Source organism: Rhincodon typus, unplaced genomic scaffold, assembly GCF_021869965.1.
Source record: "Rhincodon typus isolate 14 unplaced genomic scaffold, sRhiTyp1.1 hic_rhity00002148, whole genome shotgun sequence".
NCBI classification, from domain to species: Eukaryota; Metazoa; Chordata; class Chondrichthyes; order Orectolobiformes; family Rhincodontidae; genus Rhincodon; species Rhincodon typus.
This window is the reverse complement of record NW_025967786.1, coordinates 2552-25000: the sequence shown is the minus strand read 5'-3', so window position 1 is coordinate 25000 and position 22449 is coordinate 2552. Positions and strand designations below refer to the sequence as shown.

At 41.3% G+C, this 22449-nt stretch overlaps 2 long non-coding RNA genes across 2 annotated transcripts; one reads left to right on the top strand and one right to left on the bottom strand.

Moving 5' to 3' along the window:
• Positions 1-7: 7 nt before the first annotated feature.
• LOC125481436 lies at positions 8-16277 on the bottom strand. Its single transcript, XR_007261335.1, has 3 exons — positions 15976-16277; positions 5200-5340; positions 8-64 (listed from the first exon to the last, which is right to left on the bottom strand). It is a non-coding gene; the product is annotated as an uncharacterized LOC125481436 (long non-coding RNA).
• LOC125481437 lies at positions 16191-19367 on the top strand. The gene is made up of 2 exons (XR_007261336.1): positions 16191-16383; positions 19095-19367. It is a non-coding gene; the product is annotated as an uncharacterized LOC125481437 (long non-coding RNA).
• Positions 19368-22449: the final 3082 nt, after the last annotated feature.

Below are 22449 nucleotides of genomic sequence, written 5' to 3'. Positions count from 1 at the left end.
GTACTTACTATTTTAATGACATACACGGCATCATCTCCAACATCCTTCTCTGTTGCAGGAGAAGCTGGAAATAATTTGGAAAAAATTACTTATTATAAATAATTTAAACTAATGGGATATCAGCCAAATGCTAGCAAATGGGACTAGATCAGTTTAGGACATTCGGCCAGCATGGACAAGTTGGACCGAAGGATCTGTTTCCATGTTGCATGACTCTGTGACCCTCTAAATAAAGGTAATAAGATCAGAACAAAAGTAAACAGTAGTCATCAATACAACACATCATCAGTGGACTGCCAATTGAAGGTTAACAGTGAAATCAAAGTTCGACACCCAGTTACTATACTCTAATGCTTCTAAAGTGGAACTTCCCCAACTCAGCCAAATCACCTACATACGCTTGTAAGTATCTACTATCTGTTTTACATTGGGAAGCCAAAGCACTGCAGTGATGGACTGCAAGGCATGTTCCAGTCCAGTGTGCTCACTCAACAGAAAGCACACAATATTTGCTCATGGGGAGTACCTCAGAACACTATATTACGAGACTGTAACCAAATAGTGCAGAAAGCTTAGAAAATTAGATCCCTCATTTTATGCAAAATTAATTGATCCCAGTCAAGATATTAGTGGTGATGTGGCAACGACCATTTGGCAGGCTCCAACTATAAACTACTATGAAGTATTTTTGATGATCTGTTTTTAAAAGGATAAGGAAGCAGTCCATCCATAACCAGATCAGAAACTTGACTTTAATCAAGTTATTACAGTGAAATACCTGTTGAATCTCAAGCTGATAGGGATTGTTGTACAATTAAAAGTGGAACCACATGACATATGTTTCAATTCTGTCCATTATCAGTCAAAATTATACCAACAGCAGATTTGGAGTAGGCTAGTAAATCCACCTAGCCTGCTTTATTATTGGTTAGTCTTATTTCTCTCATCTGCTTTATATTCTTTAAGTACACTTATTTCTCAATTGGGTATGCATGGTCCTTTTTAAAACATATTCTTTCAGTCACTTAAATTCAGGTATCTCCCTGGACAATCAATTGTAAATGCTGTTCAAAGGCTACCTATCCCTCCCAAAACAGAAGGGGTACCCAGAACTACAGACAATGGGATAGTTTACTATTTGGGCGGCATTAGTAATCCAGTCCCAAATTTCAGACTCAAACAAAGTTATGGTTCAAGTTTCTGCTCAAACTAATTGGCTGAGCTTCACAAAGCAAAATCTTCCATTATCCAGTGCATCTAGGCAAAGGTTTGGAATGGAATTGTTTTGTTTTTTTGCCTTGCATTGAAAATTACTCACAGATATAGTTAAGGGTGGCAATCGGGTTCTCATTTTACAAACATGACTAAAAGTGATTTATTAGAATAAGTAAACATTTTGAGAAGCGTACAGTCTAACACATAAGTAAGCTGATTTTAAGTAACTGAAAACGATGAACAAAATTGTTCATCATTTATTAATTTCGTTGGTACATACGATCCAGTTTATTGTCATGGTGAACATTGTTTCATATTTAAAAACTTTAAAAGGTACCTATAAGACTTAAGCTGGTAACTGGCAAGTATCATACACACCACTAAGTGCTGGCAATGATAATTTTTAACAAGCAAGAACCTAATTACCAGCCCTTGATATTCAATGGCATTCCAATCACTGAATCCCCTATGTCAACATTTGGAGAGTTATTACTGACCAGAAGCTAAATAGACCAGCCATACAATGGGTGGCACAGTGGCTCAGTGGTTAGCACTGCTGTCTCACAGCACCAGAGAGCCAAGTTCAATTCTGCCCTCGGGTGACTGTGTGGAGTCTGCACATTGTCCCTGCGTCTGTGTGGTTTCTGCCAGGTCCTCCAGTTTCCTCCCACAGTCCAAAGATGTGCAAATTAGATGGATTGACCACGGTAAATTGATCTGTGGTGCGTAGAGATGCGCAGGGTAGGTGGAACAGCCATGGTAAATGCAGGGATAGGGCTGGGTGTGGGTGGGATGCTCTTTGGAGGGTCATTGCAGATTTGATGAGCCGAATGGCCTCTTGCTTTACTGTAGGGATTCTATATAAATACTGTGGGTACAAGAAGAGCTCAAAGTCTAGGAATTCTGAGGTTAGTAATATATTGTTACATATATTTATGGAAATACAGTAAAATCTGTATAAGTCACCATAAGCCGGCACCATTTTAATTACATATACATATATAAGAAGAAATAAATCATGTAAAGTTACAACAAATTTCATTTCTTGCTCCATCCATGGCTTACTGATTTCCTAAGTAGCCACACTCCACAGTTCCCAAACCTGTTCCTGAGGCTGTAACACCAAGGAGGAAACACGCTGAAGCAGCCCCCACTGCCACTGACCAGACCCAGAACGTCACCTCAGCTAAAGCCACCTCATCGCTGCTGATACTCCAAACACAGCCATGACCAGGGGTCTGTCCCAACTCTCTAGGTCAAGGGCCCACCTCAACTTCACTGCACCTCCTCTCCTTCTCACCCATTTCCCCTCTGTCTTATACCCATCTTCCCTCTCCACCCACGCCCCCTCTCCATGATTCCTCCTCTCTTCCTCATTCGCCTCCTTCCTCAGCCAGTCATGTTCCCCTCCCTTTCCAGATCAGGCAGTGACCGGATCGGGACATTAGGTTGGAAGCGCGTTCAGGAATTCTGTGGCGGGTGTGGGGAGGTTTAGGAGTTCATGGGTGGGGTGAGATGTTGGGTGGCACAGTTAGAGTTTGGGTGGGGAGGGGTTAAGAAGTTGGGTCTGAGTTTTCAGGTAGTTGAGACATCAAGTAGAAGAGTGAGAGAGTTGGCCTAGAGTGTCAGGGGTGAGATTTTGGGTACAAGGGCTAACTCAACCCAGGCGGATGGCTGGTCTAGCTATCCCAGTGAGGTGTAATTTTTTTCACATGAAATATTAGTAATGGGGCTGCACTATCAGCATTGTTTAAAGAATAAATCTTGATTAAACTACCCAGTCCTGTCCTGATTTCATCAAATGGGAGGTGGGTGCAAGGGTGGTGTGAGGATGCCTGAGCCGGTCAGGGACAGCTTGTTGAGTTCTAAATCTTTGCAGATGACAAGCTGCCAATGTAGATGGGGCGATGCATCTTGATGTCCTGCTCACAATGCCCTCCAGCTCCAGGATCTCTGTGCTCAGGTACACAATAACAATGGCCAAGTAGATAGGAGCTATAAGGAAGGGAGTTCCTGTTTTTTTTAACCCACTGAACATAGAACATTACAGCGCAGTACAGGCCCTTCGGCCCTTGATGTTGCGCTGACCTGCGAAACCAATGTGAAGCCCATCTAACCTACACTATTTCATTATCATCCATATGTTTATCCAATGACCATTTAAATGCCCTTAAAGTTGGCGAGTCTACTACTGTTGCAGGCAGGGCATTCCACGCCCTTACTACTCTCTGAGTAAAGAACCTACCTCTGACATCTGTCCTATATCTATCACCCCTCAATTTAAAGCTATGTCCCTTCGTGCTAGCCATCACCATCCGAGGAAAAAGGCTCTCGCTGTCCACCCTATCTAATCCTCTGATCATCTTGTATGTCTCTATTAAGTCAGCTCTTAACCTTCTTCTCTCTAGCGAAAACAGCCTCAAGTCCCTCAGCCTTTCCTCATAAGACGTTCAAAGTGAAAGTGGAGAAACAACGGTGTAAATCAGGATGGCGAGTGGCATGAAGAGAAACTTGATCCCAAGCATCTGCTCCTTTTGGCCTTCCAGATGGTAGAGATTGTTGATTTGGAAATTGTTTTTAAAGGAGCCTTCATAGATTGGCAGGTCAGTAGCTCACAACTTATGTTACTTTTTTTTAAAAACTTAATTTCACTGCCTTCTTATTTCTCTTGTATTTACATTGTTGACTACATCATTATCACATCCCGTACTCCTACTCCTCCTCCTCATCCCTTGTTTTTCCACAGAGTTGATCACAATGTCGGATCCTGCACTAAGGTCATTGTGGAGGATTGGCCACGGGATCACCCTCGCGGAATGGGCACAGAAATCATTTTGAAGGAATGGGCACAGACACACAGGAAAATGATCAGAGGAAATATAACATGCTGGCTGAAATGGAAGGGGTAAGGAAAGCACTTGGGAAAATTTTGGAAATATGCACGAAGATTTATTTATTTTTGCTTCTTCCATAACCTGTAGGAAGCTACATTTTGATGCCTATAATAGATGTGTATATAAATTTAACAAAGCCATGAACAGTCTTGAATGTGCCTCATGGATCATGATCGCTGAGCATGTAAATCAAGATTCATCCCAAAATGACATCATTTGATTTCAATTGATGCACTGATACATTCGGGGATTATCCAACACAGAACTGATGTTAACATTTGCTGATAGGGAAAGCAGCCCACTTGATTGGTGCCACATCCACCATCTTAAATAATCAGTCCTTTCACCTCTGATACAGTGTGACAGCAGTATGTACCATCTACAAGATTGCACTGCAATAGTCCACCAAGGCTGCTCAGCCAGCCCACCCTCCTTACCTGTGAACTCTACCAGCTAGAAAAACAAGGGCAACAGATGCATGGGAACACCATCACCTTATTTTCCAAGCTACACACTATTCTAACTTGGAACCATACCATCGTCCATTCACTAATACTGGGTCAAAATTCTGGGACAACCTTCCTTTTAGTAGTGTTAGTTCATTTATGTACTGCAACAGGTCAAGAAATCAGCTCCAGAAGCTGGCTCACACCACATTCTCAAAGATAATTAGGAATGAGCAATAAATGCTGGACATAACCAGTGATGCCTACATTCTGTAATGGAGTAAATAGAAATCAGGACAAATGCGTCATGCCCTGGGCAAAATGAGACTCATCTTCATACTCCTACTTCTATTGTTTTCAGCAAGGGAACAAGATGTGAATATTTTAATTTAATTCACATAAAAATAAATAACAGAATCACTAAAATATTAGGATACATTAAGCTTTTTTTAAAAAAAACATGATGATCTGAAATAGAAAATTCCAAAAATCTTTGTATTTGGATCTTATGTCCTTAAGTAGCTTATTGTGCAAAACAACCTTTGCCCAATCCAATAATTATTCACTCTATATAAATCACCTTCAAAAGCTTAGGCTTTATCAGCCAAGAAGTCAACAAAAAGTTGTTCATTATGCTTCCTTACCCAAATGTATCTGCCCAAATCCACCATTACCAATAATTTTCCCAAGTTTCCAGTGTTTCTTCCCAAAATCTGTAACGATCAAGCCCACAGGAAGAGGATCAGGAAGCTTCTTTTTCATGCTGCCTTTGGGTGGCATCAGACCTAATAAAAGGAAGGCATGTTTTATTCACATATATGAAAGTATAAAACAAATTATAGTTTCTTTTTCCACACATCTTTATGCCTTCTTTTATCAATATAACTGATCAAGTTCAAGTGATAATAGTGGTGGTCATATATATGTAAGATATATGATATATATATTAAAAACAGATCAACCTTCGAGATGGTGATAAGAGTTTGTGTTACAACCTGGAGATAGACAGCCAAACCACATCAGCCTCCTTTTCCCTGTATTCACAACACAGTAAAATTAAAATACTCAAATGACCCTCAAAATTGACTCCAATGGTTTCTAACCAGAGTTTTTTGAATAACCAGTACCAGACTTTGTGAATAATCAAAATTATGATACACTCTGGGTTTATAGCTGAAACAAAAGATGTAACAATTTATTAATAATACAGTAACTTTAGGAGAGAAAAGTGAAACAAGGAATCCAATTAATGAAGATTTCAACCCAATCCTTTTTCATTCTAACCTCCACTCTCACACAAAGACAGAGACAAACAGGCACAGTTAAGGGACAAATCTAAAGGAAAAATAAATGAGATGTAACTGGTCAGTTCACGTAAACAGACTCCATGATCTATAACATCACCAACATATAGTACTTACTTGGTTTCTGATGACACCAATGCATGCAAATCCCTTCAGAAGTCTCCGAGGAATATTCATTTAATTCTTATAACCAAGATTCTATTCTCCAAAGTTACAATACATTGATAATGAAAGGGCAACTAGGGCACAATCAAACCTCCATCCTGTAACTTTCACAGGCACAATCCTTATGACCTAAACACAACCAGTTCAAACTCCAGTCTCTCCCTGTTAGTGTCTCCCTGTGTGGTCTGAGTTAATATTCAACATCTGCCATCTGCCTGAGCATAAGGCCTCTCCAAAGCATCTATATTGCACTTTTTAAACAAGAATCAGTCTGTAATTAACTTTCAGGTCTGACTTAAATGCAAATATCAGTTTGTTTGTTTTCATCTTTTGTTAAACGTAAGCTGCGGTTTACAGTCCAAAGGTTATCTTCCACTCTCAGCTCACAGTTCAGATCTCCAAACCAAAAATTATAAAGAATATAATAAAATAATGAAATACCCATGAAGGTCTGACAGCATCTTTGTTCTGTGCATGGATACACTCGCAATTTGGAGATATAGTTGCTGACAATAATGCTATGCCCCACCAAAGGGGGTAATGATAAATTCTCCCTCCCCACACTGCACCCAATATCAGAGATCCCCAAATCAGTAAGTTGACAAACTTTCACTTTTACACTGTTGATCACATTGTAAAAATCCTTTAAAAAAAAAACTTGTGGTTGAATGTGATGGAATTGTTTTAAAAGTACATTAACTTCATAATTACAACTAAACAGTTTCACCAACCCTGAAATCTATTTTCATAGTTGTGTCAAATTTCTCCATTGTAATAAGAATTGACATTTTTAAAATAACGTTTTAAAAGTATTCTTATTTTTCTTTCAGCTTTTATTATAATCCACTATAATTTTTTTTTCACTATTTTAAATCTAATTTACCAGTGGGGGAATTCAACGCTTCTAACTTCCTAGTTAGCTGTACAAGAGAATACCGCAATGTGTTTGACTGCCTATGCTATTCATTGACATTATAACAGCTGGATGGCTGGAGATCCCCTTGTACTGCAGCCACATTTAAACTGCCATTGGGAAAGAGGAAGTCAGCACACAAAGTCACCAGATCTTTGTGGGCAGTTATCTCCAACGTCAGTGGCATGCGATAATATTTTGCCATTCACTATAAAATCTAGCCGAATCTGAAATCTATAGCCCAGTGAAAGGAAAACTGAGGTCAGATTAACATTCAATCATTTTCTATTCGACTCCATGGTATATTTACAAAACAATTAAGCTGGGACATATTTTTTTTTCTAAAATCAGAAACTTCAAAGGAGTACAATTCAATTCAATTATTCTAAGTTGCTTGGTTATTCACCAGAGAATTTAACGAGTACCTGAATTTCTACCAGTTGGTAAGACTTTCTATTAGGAGTGTACCGTTTGATGAAATCCTCTATTTGTATCTATTTTTGTACTGAGCAAACCAGCAATCTTTGACTGAGAACACTGATGGAACAGATAGATTGAAGGGTTGTTAGATTGTAATATTTAATTTCGCCGAACAATAGGGAGAGGCATAGTGCAAATTATTTGACAGGTCATTCAGAACAGTACCAAAGAGCAGTTCAAAGGTTACAGACAGTGAATGAGTATTTGAAGAAACAGACATTTCCTAATTATATTATAATAATTTGCTTGCTCACTAGCCCCAGTTTCTCATCATTTGTTATTTTTTCTTTCAAATAGATTCTGTTCATTCTCCTCCAACCCCGCATTTCTAAGCAAATGCGCAAGTTGGTCTGTCTTTCCACAAGTTCCAAGTGCAGCCATCTCCACTTACTACATGCAGCCATTTCCAAACTGTCCTGGTTTTATTTCTTTGTTGTAACTTCTATCTACAGATGATATACAGGAAATCCCCGATTTATGCCCTACTTATGACTGTTTGTACTTGTGAACTTGATCCCACTTTTAGGTGTAATTTTAAAGATCCAACATACAGCATTCTTAGGAGCACCTACTTTATATTGTCCTGCATTGTGTTCCAGCTTTCATATAAAATCGATTTGTAAACAGACTCAAGAACGGAACCTGTTCACAACTCAGAGACTGCCTGTCCTTTTTTGCACTTTTTCCAGTCTGTTTCCTTCAATGAATAAATTAATATCTTTTGGTAATTTTGAGATTTGTATCACTTTGATATTAGCACAGAAAATGGAGTTCGAATGGAAGGTGAATGCTAACATCCGTTAACTTTGCAAATGACAAAGCACTTAGAGAAAGCACAGAAGATGAAGGACTTTGTATATAGATTAGTGACAGAGAACATTGGCAAAATCAAAATGACACATATCTCATTCCTAAGTTAGATAGGAATAATTGACAACATTCCTCTTCCTGCTAACTATCCAGTGACCCAAGCTGGATGTGCATGAGGATATCAAAGATCAGAATTCAGCTTGTCTGGAAATGTCCACTGGAATTGAAAAGGCTGCTGACACACGTTGGCAAACATTCACATGCATACCCAAACAAGCAATCCAATTTTTAAGAGAGGAAAGGAGAATGACAAAATCGGCATGAAAAACTAAGCAACTCTCGTTGTAAATCAACTTTACCACTGATCACCTACATATACAACTCCAATGGTCGAATGACTTCAGAACCTCTTTCAATCTTGACTGGGCTAAATTAGTTATACCGTACTGGCCAGCTTCTTGGTGAGAATGAAAGCAACAATTCTTGGCTGATTCTGGCACAAATTATTCACTTTCTGATCATTTTTGGCTCTCCATCTTCATAACAACATAAGAAAAGAGGGCAGGGGTAGTCCATTAAGCACCTCAAACCTTGCTTTCCATAAAACCATGGCTGTTCAAGCTCATTTGCATATTGCAAACAAAGTTTGCCGTGAATCAGCACAATCAAACAAGGCCTTAGTATTTTTCCAGTCGCTTTAAAAAGTCTACATATTTACATGTATTACCTTGGTGAGACGTGATTAAAACAGTTGAAAATAGGCTGTTCACAGAAAATCACGGTATTTTAATCACAATGCCAATTAATAGCTTCAAAAACCCCAACTACAAATGAAAAATTCATTTTTTACTAATACATAAAACTATTTGCTAGTTACCTTGAGGTTCATGAATCAGTATCTTAGCAGCTCAAAGCAAACATATTTAAAAGCTTTCAAAACATAAAAGGTGCCAATTTAATTCTTCGAGCCATACTGAAAGTCTGCAAACAAGTGCAATTAGCGTAGACCTGTTATAATTAGTAATTCACACTTGAGCAGACTGCTACAAGCCTATTTGCCACCCTGAGGTGAACCTTGAGCTTAATGTTGTCCATCCCTCACCCTGCATACACTTGAGGAAGAAATGATAGAACCCAGATTACACGTGGAATGGAAAAAAAAAGACATTGTAAACCGTCAAGCAGGTAGGGTTTCATGTCTAAAATGCAGCAGTGTTCAACAGAAGATATTTACTGAAGATGTCTGCCTACAGCAGCTATGGCTCATGGCGAGAGGTCACATATCTATGGCAGATGAGGAAGGACATTTGTATACTTCAATTCAAACATTCCCCTTTTCATACATAGAAGCAAGAAAAAAATGCATGCATTATCATGTACTTTTAAAGTCTTCCAAGTTATCAAATACATGGACATTAGATTTTACGCGCTAGCAATTTGTTACTCCTGCATGTCTAAACATGTATGTTGCGCACATAGTCCTTCAATCGCACTGGTTTCATAACGATATGTGTCCATGTTGTTGTCACGGCTGTTCATTTGCGTGATGTTGTTTCCCCCAGGTAATGTCATTCCTGTGTCATTTGCTGTTGTTGTGTGATCTGGGCTGCTGGTGGACACTACATGCAGTTCTGGTCTCCCTGCTATAGGAAGGATGTTGTGAAACCAGGAAGGGTTCAGAAAAGATTTATAATGATGGTGGAGGGTTTGAGCTATAGGGAGAGGTTGAATAGGCCGGGGCTGTTTTACCTGGAGCGGAGGTTGAAGGTGACCTTGTAGAAGTTTATAAAATCATGAGGGGCATGGATAGTATAAATAGCCAAGGTCTTTTTCCCAGCGTAGGGGAGTCCAAAACTAGAGGACACAGGTTGGCGGTGAGAGGGGAAAGATAGAAAAGGGACCTGAGGGACAACTTTTTCACGCAGAGGGTGGTGTGTGTATGGAATAAGCTGCCAAAGAAAATAGTGGAGGCTGGTACAATTACAACATTTAAAAGCCATCTGGATGGGACATGAATAGGAAGGATTTAGAGAGATATGGGCCAAGTGCTGGCAAACGGAACAGTATTAATTTCGGATATCTGACCAGCATGGACGAGTTGGGCCGAAGGGTCCATTTCTGTGCTGTTTAACACTATGACTCTATGACCTTATCCTGATCTGCCACTTGCAACTGAGAAATAACTTCTCCAGTTGGGTACATGTTGCAGTTGCAGGCACAGTGTATCTGTTATTGGAAGAGTAGTTTGGATGCAGCATGAAATTAGTCTTTGTACTGGTCTATTTTCTATGGCTTCATTAGATGTGTTTCTCCACGCAAGGATTACATTCAATGTATGGAATTTGCTTGATTTCCTTATGATTCTTTTACAACTTGTTCTGCCGCCTCAGCCTGGCCATTTTAAAATAACTCCAGAGAGACCAAGTGTAGACTCAGAGACCGTTTTGTAGAGCATCTGCGCTCTGTACACAGCAAATGACAACACCTTCCAGCCATTTTAACTCCCCCTCTCACTCCCTGGGCGACATGTCCATCCTGGGCCTCCTCCAGGTCCACAATGACACCGCCCGGAAACTGGAGCAGCAGCACCTCATATTCCGCTTCAGGAGCCTATAGCCCGATGGCTTAAACATGGAATTCACCAGTTTTAAAATCTCCCCAGCCCCGGCCTCATCCCATGTCCAACCCTCCCTCTCATTCCCACCTCCTTGACCTGACACAACCTGTCCATCTTCTCTCTCACCTATCTGCTCCTCCCACCTCACTGACCAATCCCCACCACTGCCTACCTACACTCACCTATCACCATCCCACCTATCTTCCCCAACCCCACTCCTCCTGTCTCTATTTATTTCCCAGTTCCCTTCCTCCTCCCCATTTCTAAACAAGGGTCCCCACCCGAAACATCAACTTTCCTGCTCCTCTTATGCTGCCTGGCCTGCTGTGTTCCTCCAGTTCCATACTGTGTTGTCTCTGACTCCAGCATCTGCAGTGCTTGCTATTTCTGACGTCAAAAAGGAAGTTCCCTTTTCTTCTGTTACTCTCGCAGAAATTTATGTGCTGTTTGCAAAAACCTACCAGGAACTTTTAAAGCTGCCCTTACTGAGGTCAGCAATAAAATACAACTTACAACATAGTGCAGATGTTCATCGTACTGAAGAAAAACCAACTTCCAACAAAAAAATCTGCATATGAAGGTAAATTGGCCTTCTGTGAACTAAATTTAAGTAACTGAAACGCCTTCACATTGGGAACTAAAACGCTGCTGTAGAAACACACAGAAGCAACAAGCAGGCTATGTGTTAAAGCTCTGCTGTTTGTCTGCCAGTCACAGTTATACAACAGAAACAACCTTATAAACAAATCACTGATTCAATCCAAAATAAAAAGTGTTCCTCCAACCGTCCATCACGCAGACTACAACATGCCTGATCCCTCAATGAAAGTACAGACTAAGCAATTATAGAAACAGAATCCCTACAGAGCAGAAAGAGGCCATTCGGCCCATCAATACTGCACCGACAATCTCATAAACATCCCACCCAGACCCAGATTTGCACGATATCCCTCTAACCCTGCATTTACCATCATCAAATCAACCTAACCTGCACATCTTTGGACCGTGGGAGGAAACCCACGCAGACGTGGGGGGAATGTGTAAACTCCATACACCCATTACCCAAGACCCATGTCCCTGATCCTGCGAGGCAGAATGCTAACCACTGAGTCACTGTGCCACCCAAACGCAGCCTGTCAAAAAATCCCAGCCAGAGTCCTCTTGGCATCTTTTTGGTTTCAGTTTGATTGTGTGACACAGTGCCGGACATAATGTCACGCTGTGGCAATGCCCATGAAGCTGGCAGTTGGGAATACTTTCCCCTCGGTTTCTGATAACACCATTTTGGGACTAATTTCTTTAGAGCATTGTTTTGCAGTCTCCAGAATGCTTTCTTTGGTCGCTGGGATATTGGTGACAAGCTTTATGTGGTTTCTGCTGGCTTTAAGTTCTGCTTTTTTTAAAAAAAAAGTTTTTTGCCACCTTCCTCAAAACTTGCCGCCTTGGCAACCACCTGGTTGGTTGTACTGGCACATCCTTGGCCAGTTTTATTGGCGACACCTACTTCTTGTGCAATAGTTTTAAATATGAGCACAAAACACGCAGAAACCTGAGTTGTACTGAACCCAAAAATGCTGTGAGCCTTGATTATGTCACCTTTGGCCAGACTGAACTGAGAAAACCAGTTTGATCAAACAGAAATTCCTGGCTAATGAGCGAAAGCACACGGTCAACAGCTCTGATCAATATTGAACAACATTATTTTTGCTTAAATGCCAAAACAGCAAAGGAATTGATCATTCATCCAGAATTACACATGTTAAAGCAGACATGGGTTGTTTGAACTGAGATGATGGATTGACCTACTTCCATGCATACAATGTGAGGAATACATACGTATTTATGGACTATGAGAAACTGGAATATGGAACTGTTTGGTCGATTCTGGATTAAAGAGGCTCTATCAAATGATTTCATGAAAGCAAAATGTCAAAAGGTCAAAGATAACTGTTGTCTAAAGGAAAATCAAATAATTTTCAGAGAAAGAACCCAAGGTTTTTAAGAAGAGCAAAGAGGTAGGTTTGACTGCTTAATTACAGGATCAAGAGACATAGAGGAGCCTTCAATCTATGCTGTTCACTGACTAACAGCAGTCTACTAGAGTGAAGTTGCTGTGTGTTTTCGCTGAGCTGGGATATCAGTTGCACCAGAAAGCAGAGCCAACAGCTCTCTTTCTGAGTAAAGTATTTGTGAAAGCTGATAAATTTAAATATCAAGGTTTCTAACTGGTACCCAGCAATTGGATCTTGTTGACAGGAAATCAAAGGAATTATTGAAAGCCAATCCATTTTATCATGTGAATTTGAAACTTGACAGGGTTTCTTTTCTTACTTTTTTATCCCCCCAAAACATGCTATCTCTGCAGAGCTTTGCTGTTTTGTCTTGGATATAAATGTGTGCATTTAGGTTTAAGGTAATATAGTTTAATTCTGCATCACAGTTATCTGCTAACCAGTTTTGCCACTTGTCTAAGGGGTATGTTTGTTTCTAATAAACAAATTATTTTTGAGTTTATTGAAGAAACCTAGTTGAAGGCTCCTTTCTTTTTCCCCCAAGAAAACAGTAATAAAAGAGAAATAAACCGATCAGTTTGATGATTAAATAAGACATTTACCATTTTGGTACAACTTTGTGGAGTTGTCAGCTAGATTACCATAAGACTATAAATTACCAGCAATTGCTTTTGTCAGAGATGCAACAATAACCCTTAATTGATATATCCTCATATATTCTGCCTACCACGAAATCTGGGCATCGGTTTGGCACTGTAGGGATTGCTTTTTTCGACAACACTGTTCCCTGTCAGAGTCTCCTGCATTTCTGTCTCTGCGTTATCCAAGGGTGACTATTGCCTGACTCCGGGAAGTTCTAATACAAGCTTTGAAATATTAGAAATACTGATCTCTGTATTACAGTTCTCCAATCCAATTAATCCAACCTCGCTTCTAAGTCTCAACTGTATGGGTTGCTGATTTCAGAGCTTTATCGTTTTATACATCACCATTTCATTCACATGTACATTCTCAATATACTACATTAGGCCATTGCCCAGGTCAGGGAAGGTACATTAGGCCCAGAAACTAGGGCCCCAGGCTCTAGTGGACTCACTGTGCTTTGGTCAGGGTTAGGGTCCCAGGGCCAGAGATTTCTGTCCCTGCCACTGCAATATCAATGTCTGTTTCAGTCATTTCACCAGCAGTGAAAGAATTGCCCTATCCTAGTGCTTTCCAATCAATACTTCAAGCATTTCAGGGTCACATATGAGATTGGTAGTCTCGCATAATGTCAAGCTAAAATAAAGGTACAATACAATTAATAAGCATTGACACTTTCCAATTTACTGTCTGCTCCTCATTTTTGGAGTCTTTGAGCCATCGAGTCATACAGCACAGAAACAGACTCTTCAGAGCAACTAGTCCATGCCAGACATTACCCCACACTAAGTTCATCCCACCTGCCTGCTCCTGGCCCACTTCCCTCCAAACCTTCCCTATTCATGTACTTATCCAAATATCTTTTAAATGTTGTAATTGTACACACATCCACCACTTCCTCAGGAGGTTCATTCCACATGCGAGCCACCCTTTGAGTAAAAAATTTACTCCTCGTGCCTTTTTTTTAAAATCTCTCTCTTCTCACCCTAAAATTGTGCCAGCTAATCTTGAAATTCCCCCATCCTAGGGAAACGACAACTACCATTAACTCTATCTGTACCCCTCATTATTTTATAAACTTCTATCAGGTCGCCTCCCAACCTCTTACACTCCAGTGAAAAAGTCCCAGCCTATTCACTTCCTTTGTAACACACACTTTCCATACTCGGCAATATCCTGGTAAATATCTTTTGAACCCTCTCCAGCTTAACAATATCCTTGCAATAACCGGGTGACTAGAACTGGACACAGTATTCCAGAAGAGGCCTCACCAATATTCTGTACAACCTCAACATGACTTCCCGACTCCTTTACTCAAAGGATTGAGCAATGAAGGAAAGCATGCCAAACGCCTTTTGAACCACCCTGTGTACATTTGATGCACACTTCAAAGAATTATGTACCTGAATCCCTAGGTCCATCTGTTCTATAGCACTACCCAAGGCCACTACCATTAAATGTACAAGCCCTACCCTTATTTGTCATACAAAAGTGCAATAAATACCCCGCATTTATCCAGATTGAAGCTCAAACTGGATTTGGCACATTGATCCCCCATACAAAATGTTTACAAAACACCAACGATAATTTTTTCAAAGTTTTATTTTAAAACTCAGTAACCTCGAGTATCTCCCTGGTAAGCAGTTGGGTCTGGGAATAACCCAAGTCAAATAACAACAGGCAGGAGAGTGGTAATATGCGCTATAATCCGAAGTAAATTCCAGACATGCTTACAATTACAATTCACCCAAATATCCACAATCTTTTACATTCAACCATTAGGAACCTTTATACGCAAACCAGTTCCCGCCCATAAACCTGGCCAAGCCCAGGTAAGTGAAGAGATAACAAGGTGTAGAGCTGGATGAATACAGCAGGCCAAGCAGCATCAGAGGAGCAGGAAAGCTGGTGTTTCGGGCCTAGACCCTTTCTGCTCCTCTGATGCTGCTTGGCCTGCTGTGTTCATCCAGCTCTACACCTTGTTATCTCAGATTCTCCAGCATTTGCAGTTCCTACTATCCCAGGTAAGTGAACAAAAACAAAGTTGCTGGAAAAGCTCAGCAGGTCTGGCAGCATCTGTGGAGGAGAAAACAGAGTTAACGTTTCGGGTCCGGTGACCCTTATACGTTTACCAACTGTGCAGGCTCCGTTAATGACCATTACAATATGCCCACACAAAACTTGGCCGTATGAATCCAGCAGGTCAGCAATAAATTAAAGGCATTCAAGCCTGCCCTGCTGCTGCAAAATTCATAATTCTTTCACAGAAACTGAAAAGGTGGCTGTGTCCGGACCAATTTAAATTACGGTACAAGCTTTCAGGGCTGGGAAGTTAAGTGTAAATTTCATCTTCAGCCGCATTTGAAAGAACTTTCCCCTCCCTCGCCTTCTCCAGTGGTCTCGTTCTGTTCAACAGTATAAGTCTGTTTAAAAAAAAACATTTTTATAGGCAGAAGATAAATGGAGTAAACGTGTACATTACAAACAGCGTGAAGATGAGAAGTCAGGGAACTCCGACGGACAACTGCACCGAGCAGTGAGGAGAACTCCACTGTATACACCCTGGGACCCAGAAGCCGGCCTGTGATGTATGATTGGCTGTTGGTTTCTCTGTGTCTGTGTGTGTCCTCCCGGCAAATGTGATATTTCTGTGACAGTGGAATGAGTCCATGCGAAAGTGAAAGTAAAATGACTGAAGGCGGGACCTCGCCTCAGAGTTTTCAACTCTTGGGGCTGCGGAGAAGAAAAACTGGGCAGGCGGGAAAGTCACTTTTGTAGCTCCTTCCCATCGCGAGTCGGGGAGTTGCAGAGAAAAAACATTTATTCCGCTCTGGTACTCCACCTGGAGGCGTGCCATCCCCCAGCCTAACGGGTCGAATTAAAAAGTGAGGCCCATTGCTTTTGTAAAAACCGAAAGAACTGCGAGTGCTGTAAATCAGGAACAAAAGCAGAAGTTGCTGGAAAAGCTCAGCAGAACTGAGGAAGGGTCACCCAGACCCGAAACGTTAACTCTGATTTTTTTGTTTCTTCACAGATGCTGCCAAACCTGCTGAGCTTTTCCAGCAACTTCTGTTTTTGTTCCCCATTGCTCTAATCCTGGTTTGCTAGAGTTTCTGAATTGCTCCTGGATTGGAACAAAGGAGGAAATGTACCACTAATACAAGAACAGGTCTCACACTGACCTTACGGTTACAGCAAAGTTGAGGGATCGTTCATTCTGTATATCTCTACCAGTGAAGTGTTCGGTAATTGCCATTTCACATCACATACCTTATTGTGTTACCTGTATAGAGCTAAGAACTAATTGTGTTAATTTAGATGTTTTGATGCACTTTTAAGAAGCTTTAGTGGGGATTTGTGTAAAAATAATTCCACCCAGAGGGTGGTTGCGGGTCTGGAATGCACTACCTAAGAGGGTAGTTAGAACATAAGAACTAGGAGCAGGAGTAGGCCATCCGGCCACTCGAGCCTGCCCTGCCATTTAATAAGATCATGGCTGATCTTTGAGGCTCAGCTCCACTTACCTGTCCGCACACCATATCCCTTAATTCCTTTACTGTTCAAAAATTTATCTAGCCTTGCTTTAAAAACATTCAGCGAGGTAGCTTCAACCGCTTCACTGGGCAGGGAATTCCACAGATTCACAACCCTTTGGGTGAAGAAGTTCCTCCTGACCTCAGTCCTACATCTGCTTCCCTTTATTTTGAGGCTATGCCCCCTAGTCCTAGTTTCACCTGCTAGTGGAAACAACTTCCCTGTGTCCACCCTATCTATTCCCTTCATAATCTTATATGTTTCTATAAGATCTCCCCTTATTCTTCTGAATTCCAATGAGTATAATCCCAGCCTACTCAGTCTCTCCTCATAATCCAACCCTCTCAACTCTGGAATCAACCGAGTGAATCTCCTCTGCACCCCCTCCAGTGCTAATATATCCCTTCGCAAGTAAGGAGACCAAAACTGCACACAGTACTCCAGGTGCGGCCTCACCAGGACCCTATACAGCTGCAGTATAGCCTCCCTGTTTTTAAACTCCATCCCTCTAGTAATGACAGACAAAATTCCATTTGCCTTTTTAATTACCTGCTGCACCTGCAATCCTACTTTTAGCGAGTAACCTTAGTTGAGACAAGTAACCTCACAACCGTTAAAAAGTACTTGAATAAATATTTGAAGTGTCATAACATTCAAGGCTTTGGGCCCATGCGGGAAGGTGAATTTTTGGCAGTACAGACGCAATGGGATGAAGGGCCTCTCCAGGACTATACGATTATATGATCACAAGGGCTCAAACACACCTTCCAGATGAAGCAGTGCTTTAACTGCATCTCAACAATCTAGTCTACTGCATTCGCTGCTCACAATGTGATCTCCTTTACATTGGGGAAATGAAGCATAGACTGGGTGACCACTTTGCAGAACACTTGCGTTTTGTTCACAAAAAAGACCCAGAACTTCCAGTTGCCTGCCACTTTAACACAATGCAGTGTTCCCTGGCCAACATCTCTGTCTCAGCCTTGCTGCAGTGCTCCAGCGGAGCTCAGCACAAGGTGGAAGAACAGCACCTCATTTTCCACTTGGGGACCCTGCAACCCTCCAGTCTCGATATCGACTTCAATAACTTTACGGCCTGAGGTCTCCCGTGTCCTTACCCCTACCCCCACAACCAGGCCTTGTTATCACATATAACACAGAGCTGGAGGAACACAGCAGGCCAGGCAGCATCAGAGCAGCAAGAAAGCTGACGTTTTGGTTCGGGACCCTTTTTTCTGAAGAAGGGTCCCGACCCGAAACATCAGCTTTCCTGCTCCTCTGATGCTGCCTGGCCTGCCATGTTCCAGCTCTACACTGTGATATCTCTGACTCCAGCATCGGCAGTTCTTACTATCTCTGACTGATTTACAGCATCCGCAGTTCTTTTGGTTTTTACTTACTATCTCTGAGCTTGTTATCACATAGCCTGCTATTACCCACCGCCCATTGTTAGCCACTAAGAGTCCCATTAACAGCTATTCACCTTCCTAGCCAAGTCGTTCTCTGCTCCTTTGTCTGTCCAACTGTTCTTCTCTCTCTTTGGGCTCTATTCCCAACTATTGTTTACTCCTTAGCCCCTCCCTCCACCCTATTTTCTGCACATAAACCAACATTATCCTAGCTACCATCAGTTCTGAAGAAGGGCCACTGAACCCAAAATGTTAACTCTGATTCTCTTCACAGATGCTGCCAGACCTGCTGAGCTTTCCCAGCAATTTCTGTTTGGGTCAGGTTAGGGGGTTGGTGGTGGGAAAGTGTATAGGTGTGGAGGGGGTGGATGTTGTTCAGGAGAAGGTTGTCAGGCCAGGTCTGGGTGGTGATGATGAATGAGAAAATTGGGTTGAGTCAGGGTGAGAGAAAGAGGTGTTTTGAGGGGATATTTGGGTCAGGTCAGGAAATAGTTTTGGCGGAGAGAGAGTCAGGTTGTACTCAGATTACTCATAAATTTCTTAAAATTTTTGACATAAAATTGGAACCTTGATATCCATTGATCCTTGATATCTATTGATGATAGTTGTGCTGAACCATTGTGTAGTGAACATTATTAACTCTTTAACTGCAGGTCTGTAAGGCGGTCTCAACTTCTTCATCAGAATCCCAGGTTCAGTACAGCAGCATTCCAGAACTTCTGCTGCTTCTGCTTCAAGTTTGAGCTGATTGTGCTACTTAACTCTCAATTAACTTGCCGAGCCTTCAACAGAGAAGACTTTTCTTCAGATTATCCGAATCCTGAAAGAAAGTTACAAATAATCAATGTCCATCTGGGGTGCCAATTTGACCTCAGGCAATAGACATTTTTCTTGACTTACTATACATGAATAAAGAAGTCCTGGAACCTTTTCCTGTCATTTCTCCCTCACCTTGACTTCATTTGCTCTTTCTGTGACTATTGAAGAGGCTACAACCTTCACTCCTGCCAAATCATTTCCCAGGAGTAGCTCAACTCTGTCTACAGGCACATTATGGACAGCCCCTACAGCTACCTTTCTAAACACTGGGGCATACACAAGCTAGACCCTAAACAAAGACGTGGGTCTTTACTCAATGCTAATACCATTAAAATATGGTATGGTCCTAAGGATAAGTAGACATTAGCTTAATTCTTGTATCAGCAGTTATTATGAAAATTAGCACACACAGTACACTCTCCAGTGGAAAAGGTATATCTTTCACCAGCAAAAGAGTTTCGTGGCTCCTGTCTCCCTTACCATAAGTACGTGTTTGCCTGTCTCATTTGAAGAATATGGAGTTACTTTATTTTTTGATGATAACTCTTTGTAACTCTCAGGTATCCTGTTTACCAATCCCACACTCACATCAATGTTTGTACTTTGTCCCACAGTTAAGAATCCAAGATACTATTGTATTTTCAGTCAGGGCTCCTTTCTTTGCATTAAATCCATGTACCCCAATAAGTTCCACAGGTTTATCTCTAATATTCACCAAAGGTGTCCCATCTTGTGACAATGTAAAGATTTAGGCCTTAGGATATTGCTTCCACCCTGAGCACTTTGCTTCCTCAAGTCTGAGGAGATAATGAGACATTCCCAACTCTACTTGCCTTCTTTTCATCTTCCCAACTTCTATTCTTTTCAGGTTCTGTGAGGAGCAAGAGTTTGGATTTGTGGATTACTTTGTCATTGTGAGCTGCCAGTCTTACTGTAGCAACCTTCTGCTTTTTGTCTATCTGAGTCCTTGCTAATGGAGGGAATTGACTTTTACATTCTTCCAAGAGAATTGGTTCCCTCAGCGCTTCGTATGCAATCTCCACCTTTAATAGCTATATTCACTGGTTAAAATTATTTGTTTCACTCTCTCAAACTCTAAATTAGTCTGCACAGATGGGCTTCTGCATACTCCACAATATCTACTATTGGCTTCAAGGCCACAACTCATAAGCACTGAGAATATCCTTTTGTGCCTTCTCATAAATCTATTAAGAAACCACTTCAGAAAGCAAGAAAAGCTTCATAAGCACTTTTTGTTAGCGGTCTGATTATCATCAGTTGGCCTGTCCTTCTGAGTCAGTTGATGGAATGGTCCATGACCAGTCCTAAACAATGACAAGGTGTTATTGTTATGCTGGGCATTAGGGAAAGAGTTGCAATCCTTTGGCAGGGTTCAAACATGGTATGGTCCTAAGGATAAGCAGACATTAGCTTAATTCTTGTAGCAGCAGTTATTATGAAAATTGATCAGAGAGGTGATGATATAAAGCAGCAACACATTTACAAATGTGATATTCTATTTACATTGAACTGTTACCCAAGCAGCCTAGGTGCACTCATAGTTTTTCTTTTTCAATTTGCTGCCAGTATGTGTGCTGTGAAGGGCCATTCATGTCTGGCAGCAATTGACCTGGTGCACAACTAAATTTTAAATATGGCACTGAGACAGAAATTGTGGAATGTCCCAGGGCAGCGAAAATCTGCGCCTTCGGTGAGTCCACGACAGCGCAAGTTTGATGCCATTGGGATGTTGTGCATCTATAATGAGGTAAGCAGCAGATAATTCCATCAGATACCTCACTTGAGCACATGGGAAAAAACCATCTACGGAACTCTCTATAACTGATAATTAGCCTATGTTTGATAAAATTCAGTCTATTGGCACTATGCATACCTTAACAGTCTGATATATACTTAGAATCTGCAAGTATGAGTCTCCAAGGACAAGTGGGCTAGAGCCAGGCCAGGGGGAAAGATAATTCATCAAAACTTACTTCTGTGGGTTGGGGGGTTGGATATGAAGTCATAGCTGAGAGCTCCAATAAGGATTTTGATGGCATTGTATAATAAAGAACCAAGAAACTTGGTGCATTCACAGAGCTGACAGACAGCCTGTCTGTAAACCCGAAATGTTGAGAATACATATCAATATCTAAGGACTATCCGGAATATGCCTGTAAGGTTTTGAACTGTTTAGACATTCACTGGACATAAAATGTTCTTTTCTTCTAGGAAATAAAACCATCATTTAATGGTTTACTTGCTGTTCACAAGAAATCAGGTGAGTTTAGAGAAGCAGTCAGGCAAAGTTTTCAAGAAGACATGACATGGGGTTTATTGCCTTAATTATTGGAAAATCTGGCTTTGAAAAGGGTAGGGCCTCTATCCTAATGGTTATCTAGCAAACTGTTTTTGGTCTTAGAATTATATTATAATTCTAAAGGTGGCTCAGTGGTTAGCACTGCTGCCTCACAGCGCCAGCAACCTGGGTTCGATTCCACCCTCGGGCGACTGTCTGTGTGGAGTTTGCACATTCTTCCCGTGTCTGCTTGGGTTTCCTCTGGGTGCTCCGGTTTCTTCCCACAGTCCAAAGATGTGCAGGTTAGGTAAATTGTCCATGCCAAATTGCCCATAGTGTTCAGGGATGTGTAGATTAGGTCGGTTACAGGGGAATGGGTCTGGATGGGATGGTCTGAAGTTCGGTGTGGACTTGTTGGGCCGAAGGGCCTGTTTCCACACTGTAGGGATTCTATTCTATATAGCCCCAGGAGTGAGTGAAAAGAGGATACCACAGAACCCTCTCTCCTGAAATCCTTTACTCAGTAGAACTTCCTGGGAACCTGTTGGAGTTTTCAAGTATCAACATTTCGGTCTACCTGGTAAAACATGAAGGGATGAACTGTGACCAATCCACGGTGACTCAAATCCAAGTTGATTGGAACAGAAGATGGACAATTGGCTTCAACCTGTCCATGCAATTCAATTTCATCAACAGAAAATCCAGTGGATTTGTGAAGACATCACATTTTGTACTTCATAATTTTTTCAAGACTCTCGGCCGAAGGCGTTGTTTTACTCTTTTTTTTAAAACACAATTCCAGCAGAGATGTGTCTTTTTTGTCTGGTATGAACATGCCTGAGTGTGGGATTAAGAGGAAATAGATTTATTTCTGGATCATCGTTTAGGTT